This window comes from Cyanistes caeruleus, chromosome 1 (genome assembly GCF_971803275.1).
Source record: "Cyanistes caeruleus chromosome 1, bCyaCae1.hap1.1, whole genome shotgun sequence".
Lineage (NCBI taxonomy): Eukaryota > Metazoa > Chordata > Aves > Passeriformes > Paridae > Cyanistes > Cyanistes caeruleus.
In genome coordinates, this window is record NC_141701.1 from 3,213,128 (window position 1) to 3,220,389 (window position 7,262).

General features: G+C 45.6%; 1 long non-coding RNA gene across 1 annotated transcript; it reads left to right on the plus strand.

Annotated features, from left to right (window-relative positions):
- On the plus strand, positions 1 to 5,746 carry LOC147655260 (uncharacterized). The gene is made up of 4 exons (XR_015283158.1): positions 1 to 388; positions 814 to 896; positions 1,199 to 1,276; positions 4,738 to 5,746. It is a non-coding gene; the product is annotated as an uncharacterized LOC147655260 (long non-coding RNA).
- Positions 5,747 to 7,262: the final 1,516 nt, after the last annotated feature.

Genomic DNA, 7,262 nt, shown 5'->3' on the forward strand with positions numbered 1-7,262 from the left:
GAGCTGTCACAGCCTGAGTAACAATTTGCAGCCTTGGATTCCAAGTGGTTGCCTAGCAGTAAAAGACTCCTTCCACACCACTCCCAGTTGGAGGTGTTCCCTATTCCATATATATAGTTAGCTATAGAGACCATATTTAGGGATATATAAGAAGATTTATTAATAGGAGCTCCCTGTCAAAATCAGAGTATTGAGTAAAACTGGAAAAAGCCAAATCCTTGCAAAAGCAGTGGAGCATCACACAGAGGCAGCGGCTCAGCACAGGAAATCAGTGTTGGATGCAGAGCAATAGATGCAAAAATCAACTACCATTAAGCACTTTTCTCAAGGAATTTTTTGGGATTATTACTTCACCTTGAGAGAAACACTGGGAAGATACTAAGTCAAGGTAATTCCTCATAAAGCAACCTGATTTTTTTTTGTTTTTTTGAAGATACATATATATATGAAGACAGAAGAGAAGTTTATGTTCAAGCAGTTTGTCCTCAGGCAGAATGAGGCCATTGCCTCTTATCCAAGAATTCCTGTGCTTAACCCAAAGTTCAGCACAGCCCCCCCAGTTCTACCTGGCTTGTGTCTTTTCCCCATGAGCCTTCCAGCAGTGGTGACCAACACCACCACAGTGGCTTGGATGCCGTTTTTCTCACTTAAAAAATCAGATGTGATGAGCTGTGCAGAAGGAAAACTCATATCTATCCAAAAGACAGAGTCTCCTGACCCAGCCCATGAGTTTGCAAAGGTATCAGCCATCCCTTAACCTGCTCCTCATGGACAATCCATGGCTATTAATGATCTTCTCTTTCTGGTCCATAGATCACAGGCAGAAGCCATCTGGCTTTTCCTCAGGCCAGTGGAACAGGCTTTCCATAAACTTCAGGCTCTTTCTCCCTATTTAGGTGAGGAGTTAATATCCCCTGTCACAAGCAAGGGGTCATGTCCTGCTATTTAAAGTCAGCCCTCTCCAAGAGGGCTGGCAGGATGAGCTGCCCCTCTCATCCAGGGAAAGCTGGGCTGAAAGGAGACCTGTGCCTGAGCACAGCAGAGCAAACAACACCTCAATATGCTGCCAAATACTCACTGTGCATCTTGAGTGAGCTTTGCACAGAGGCCTTTTCTGGTCTAAAACACAAGAGATACAGAAATAGTGCTAAATCCCCTTTTTTTTTATTTTTTTTTCCTTCTCTTTTTTTTTTGGCAGAAAATGCTACACTGTCCCAGTCTATCAGGCTTGGCTTGCTGAAAATTAAGAGATCAGAAGGAGCTGCCCTAGTCTGCAGTGTTTGACCCCACCATGCTGTCTGGAGAGATTCTCTCCCTGCAGGGCAAAGGAGTTCATGTCCATCTTGGATAATGAGTAAAATGTGTTTCAGCATCTCGAGAACCCTAAAAAACCTGCTCAGATCACTTGGATTGACCTGGCCCTCTCTCCATGATTGCCAAGCCCCAGCAGCTTTGGGGAGCAGTGGTGCAGAGGTGATCAGAGGAGCTGTGTTTTTCTCCTTCCCACTCCACCACACTCTCACCCCTGCCAGGAGAGTGGCATCCACCCCACATCTCTCAGGATATCAGTACTGTGGACAAACCCACAGCTCCCAGCTGGATTTGTCCCTTTGTCCCCTTTCACTGCTACCTGCATTGAAGACAAAAGCTGAGCTGTGATCTCTGCAGCTGGCACAGCCCTACCAGATGTCAAATCCTTCTGGGACAGGAGTCCTCAGGCACGGGACAGCACCTTTTCCTCTTCCCAAGCTCCCAACACCTTCCCACTGTCCCTTAGAAGGAGGAGAGCAGTCCCCACCAGCACAAAGGAGGCAGGGGACAAAGCTGGGCAGTGGCAGTCACTCCTCTGAACACGCAAACCTTCACCTTGCTGCTCACCAAAAACCCTGCCAGGGGGTTACACCAACCTCCTCCTTCCTCTGGCCCAGCAAAGCAAACAAGGCAAAGGGCTCTGTTGTTTCAGACCCCCGAGCAAAGAGAAGGACGACAAAGCAGCCCATCCTCCTCGCCTCGCATGTGACGAGCCACAGAAGAGCAGCGCTGCTGCCAAGCCTGGTGACTAAAGGCCAAAGAGAGAGGAGATAGAGGAACACAAGGGGCTGCTTGTTTGGGTTTTGTTTGGGGAGTTATTTGAAATTCAGCAGCGACTGGGGTTGGAGAACAGAGTCCACTCAGAGCCTCTCTCTTCCCATTCATCCCCGTCCCGGCAAAGGAGGGAGGGGGGGATGCAGGCTGAGGAGCAGGGGAAACAACCAGGCTCCTCATAAGAATTCCTGCCTGGAAGAGGCAGCCTGTGCCCACGGGGAGGCATTGGAACCCTGACTTCATGGGGAACTCGGGGCAGGACAAACCCCTGATGCCAACAGCAGCCTGGTGTCCAAGGAATCGCTCTCTCCTTGCTTTTGGCAAAGCTTTGCCACCCCCACCGTGAAGGTCAAGTCATTTTTGTTTTTTTGCCTCTGCCTTATTTTCCCCAGGTGTGACATGAGAGTAGCACTGTCACGTTTGGATAATGGGGACATTCCTAAGCTAAAAGCTGAAAAAGAGTAAAGAGATTTCAGTGGAGCAGAAAAAAAAAAAATCAGCAGAAGATAAAGATAGAGATTGGGTAAAAACAAATAACACGCTGTGAAAAAGGCAATGTATCAATCTAGGACACAGTGAGGGGGAATATTGCCCGGTTTCCAGATATTAGAAAGACACTATCTTTGACCATGACTAAAATATTACATCCATTTTTGTGCTCAGCTTCAGGAAACATGAATTCACAGTGAGACAGGGTTGCAAAGAAGGATCACTAAGATGACCAGACTTGCCACAGGATACTGGTGCACTTAGCTTTGCAAAAGGAAAATTAAGAGAAAATTAAAACACTATAATTAAAAATCTGAGAAAGAAGCACCAGAGGAATTAAAAAAATACTTTAAACTAAAGGGCAATGATGCTGTGAGAATAGACAGTGTTGATTTGGCAAAAAAAAATAAATATACCTGAGATTTTAGCCACCAGAAAGATTATTGTCCTGAACGGTCAATCTTGTATGATTAAGAAGGAAATCCCCCTGCTAATATTGAAGTGGATTTCATTAGGAAGGCCTTTGGGAAGTGGCTTTCCAGTTGTGTCCTTCTGTATTTAATGCAGAAAGGTAGAAACTACACCCCTCTGCTGCTCCCATCTGCAGAGCTGGACACAACAGAGGTTTTGATTTGTTGTGTTTCTCTACCCCTGAGATGCCTCCCCTGTTTCCTCTCAGGTGTTTGGTGACTCATCAGCAGCCAAGTGAAAGTTTTCTGCTCTAGCCTTACATCAAAGTCTCCAATGGCTCAGGGATCAGGTGACAGCAGTGATGACCTTCTGCAGGCAGCAGAAACTCCTTCCATTTCTCTGCTCAATTTTTATTTAGGGTCCTTCACCTCTGATGCCTGATCCTCAAGGATACAGAGATTTTAGGGGTCCAGGGCAAATCCCAAGGAGCAACCCCCTCCTGGTAGGATACAGAATGATGTTAAAAGCTGGGACACTTTTAAACTACTCTGTCCAAGCCCAGCAGACCTTCTCACTGAAGAATGATCTTTAAAGTTGTTTCCAACCCAACCCTTTCTATGACTCTCCTCTTCCCTTTCTGAGCTTTCTCCTCCTCCTTTGAGCCACAGCCTCCTGCTAAAACCTCTGGGGGTGTTGAACACCATGGAAATGGGGACAGAAAACTCTTCTCCGTGCACTTCTCTCCTGCCTGACTTTCCTCTTGATGTCAAGGTGAACATACCCAGGAGAGATGAATGAAATGTCCTGAACCATCTCCTGCCCCTTTTAATGTGGCAGAAATCTTTGCAAAGGGGCAAAGCTGAGCCAAATGATGAAATGACACTCAAGTACAGTGACCTCTGGCCTCCTGCTTTTATTATCCCATGAAGTCTCTCCCTCTCAATCCCACATTCCTCCTGCAGTCATTGCTTTCCCCATCACAGGCACCATGAGCATATTTGGAATCATAGAATCACTGAGGTTAGAAAAGGTCATCAAGTCCAAGCATCAACCCACTTATTTACAGCAGAAGGAAAGGGTTCTTCGGGACTTTTCTCCCCACAGATGTGACTCAGCCTCTATCCTGTGTTTAAATCTCACCTCCAAGTCCATAGATGGTGCTTTTGCGTTGCCTAATTTTGAGCAAATTTAAGTTAAAAATTCAGATTTTCAATTTTCACATGCACAATGAACCTGAATTGCATTTTTTCAGCCAGGATGCTGATAAATGTGGCTCCAGTGCCAGAGAGACCTTCAGTCCCTGTGAACTGCTGCTTTCAGTTTCTGAGATGCTGCTGTTCCAGAGACAGAGCTCCTTGGAGACTGAAAGAAAAGATGCAGAGGCAAATCCTTCACTCCCCATGGAGACTGTATTCAGTCCTTATTACTGTTTGGTAATCTCCTGCTCCTTTCTGACATATCTCTGCCCTCAGATTCTCATTCCACCACTCTCGTAGTACCTGACATTCAGATCGAAATTCCTCAAGTTCTGTGATTATGAAAGACAGATGATATTAAAAAAACAAGTACAAGTATCACTTAAAATAAAACCTGTGTGTGATTTTTGAATCACTAGAGAGCCTTATCATGGTCTGTAGTCAAGATTAAAAAAAAACCAAACAAACACAAAACAAAACTAAGCAACTCAACATTTGACAAGCTCCAGTTTTATAATTTCCATTGTTTTTCTTTTGGCTTTGTTTCTTTGCACAGTGAGCAAAGATGAGCCCACAGATCTCTCTATGCAAGCCCATGAAACACTCAGAGAAGATTGTTCTACTGCTGGTTAAACCCAGCCTGGCTGCAGCTTTCAGGAAAGAGCCTCAGGAACAGCAGAAGTGTGACCCTGCTCAAGGAATGAGGGGTCCCTCTTCACCCCTGGCATCCCAACCAGGTGATGCTTGTCCCTCACCACTACCACATATTTTGGTCCAAATTTGCCACCTTGTTCACGCTGCTGTTTCAAACTGGGTGTCCTGTGTTACCTTATTCTCGTTGCAACAAAGGAAAGAAATTAAAGTATATATAATCAAACAAAAACCAACATCCAAAAAGAGCCCCACAATTTAAAACCATTTGCTCATTAATATAAATGGAGGCTGAAAATGTGGATGTTTCACTGAAGTCCTGAAGCAAATGACTTCTTCTCAGGAGAACACTGTTGTTCTCCTGAACATGTGTGTTTTATTTATAGCCTGGGCTTTACTGCAGTCACTCAATCAAGCATGGCTAGGGCTGTGTGTAGGCAAATGTGGCTCATTTCTCCCCAGCTCAGCTTTAAAGGGCAGTTAACAGCTTGTCCAGGGGGTTTGGTAGGGATGTTATGAGCACAAATTAATCACAGAGATAGAAAACTGTTACCCCAGGAATGCAGATCCCCTCCTTTCTGCCCTCCCAGAGAGTGCACCATGATCTAGGGATGCTCCAATTCCTGTCAGAGCCCTGACTCAAGGCTCAAATCTCCCTCTAAGTGCTCCATTCATCACCTCTTGGAAGCCTTTAAATCAAGGGAAGGCATCTCTCTGACAGCTTTACCCAACTCCTGCCACGAGTCACAGCATCCGTGGAATTGTGGGATGAGCACACCAGTCCTGTCCAAAGGAGTTCATAACAATTCCCAACAATCTCAACAATTCCTTCTGCTGGCTTTCTTTGTCTGCCCCTCTCTGATGTCCACTGCTCTGCAAAGAGACCACTGAGTTTATTTAAGGTGTGATACAGGTGACAAGGTGTCAAAGTGTTGGTGTAGAATACAAGTGCTGCAAGTAAAGATCAGGTGGTGGTAAATTTAGTGTAATTCCTCTTGGTGTCACCCCATTCCCTCTCTTCCCTCCTTCAATCTCACTGCTGCTCCCTTAAAACTGTTTAAACACTTTCCTGGAATAAAAAAAGTATTGAATCTTCGCTGTGACCTCCTCTGAACATTATGTCCCTTGCCTAGAGTTTGCTGTTGAATTTAAGGGATGTGCCTACGTCACATGGCCATGGCAGGACCCACACTCAGACACCAGCACCAGGTCACCTACTAACCCCTTGCACCTCACCCTGACTCTGAGCTGCATTTCCCCCTGCAGACTGCAGCTCTGTCCTCCTGTCCTGTATTGTGGCAGGCTGGCAGAGATCGTGTTCCTTCCCAAACACCCAGGAATAGATCTGGGCCAGTTCCATTCCCTATAAACTTGCACTTTGCAGTCCCAGATGTCATCCCTGACGTTTAGATCCACCTCAGTCTATCTGCTGGCTTAAAGCAAAAGGGGAGGGCAATCAGAATCTGCCTGACACAGCAAATCTAGGGAGGAGAAAAGGGGGAATCAATTTTTATAATACGTGTTTGGCACTACATAATAGATATAACTCTAAATGCAAGCCATAAAGTTGGAGAGGATTATAAATTAAATCCTTTCTGTCCCTTTTAACTAAAATGTGACCTTACCATAGAATTAAATGTGGTTTTTACCCAGTGATCTATGGAGCTGTAAAAGTGCATTGTGGCAGGGGGATGTTACAGCACAGAGAGGAGCCCCCAGACAGGCATCTCTACCCAGTTCAGCCCATGAGCTGCTGCTTGATTCAAAATCTACACAGGGCAATGAGAGCTGGGCATTTCACCCCTCTCCCTGCCAGAAGGTGACTCATGTCCCTGTTGAGAACAGTCCCTGGTCAGATTTTCTTCTGAACTGGGACCAGTCTTGGGTTGAGAGAATGCTGCCTGAGAAGATGTTCTAAAACATTTCTAAAAATTCAACAGTCTGCACAAAAACAGGGCATTTTTTGGATCTATGTCCTATCCCTGTTTAGTTTACCAAGCCCTAAATACAGCACAAGGCGGGGAGAGGATTACAAAGTACCCTGGGGTTCATCTAACCCAGGTTTTTTTCAGGTGGTGAAAAAGGGGATGGAAACTCCTTGATCGCTGATGTAGTGACTCCATCCCCCTGCTCCAATAATCATACAGGAGAATCTGAAATACAAAAGACTTGACATTGTAATCTAGCCCAGAGGACACAATTTAGGATGTTCCTGAATGCTTTTGAATGGCCAGAAATTATCAGGTTTTGTCTCACAAGCAAATATGGTTTTGAAGCCACTGCTGGGTTACAGGTTGGTATTTGTGGATAAAAGCTCTCTGAGCCTGTGGGAGACTCAGGGCCCCCTGGAACATATCACAGGACTGAAGGCTGCTCCACTTCCAGTCGTACAGCAGTGAGGAAAATCACTTCCCCCATGAAGCAGATGCT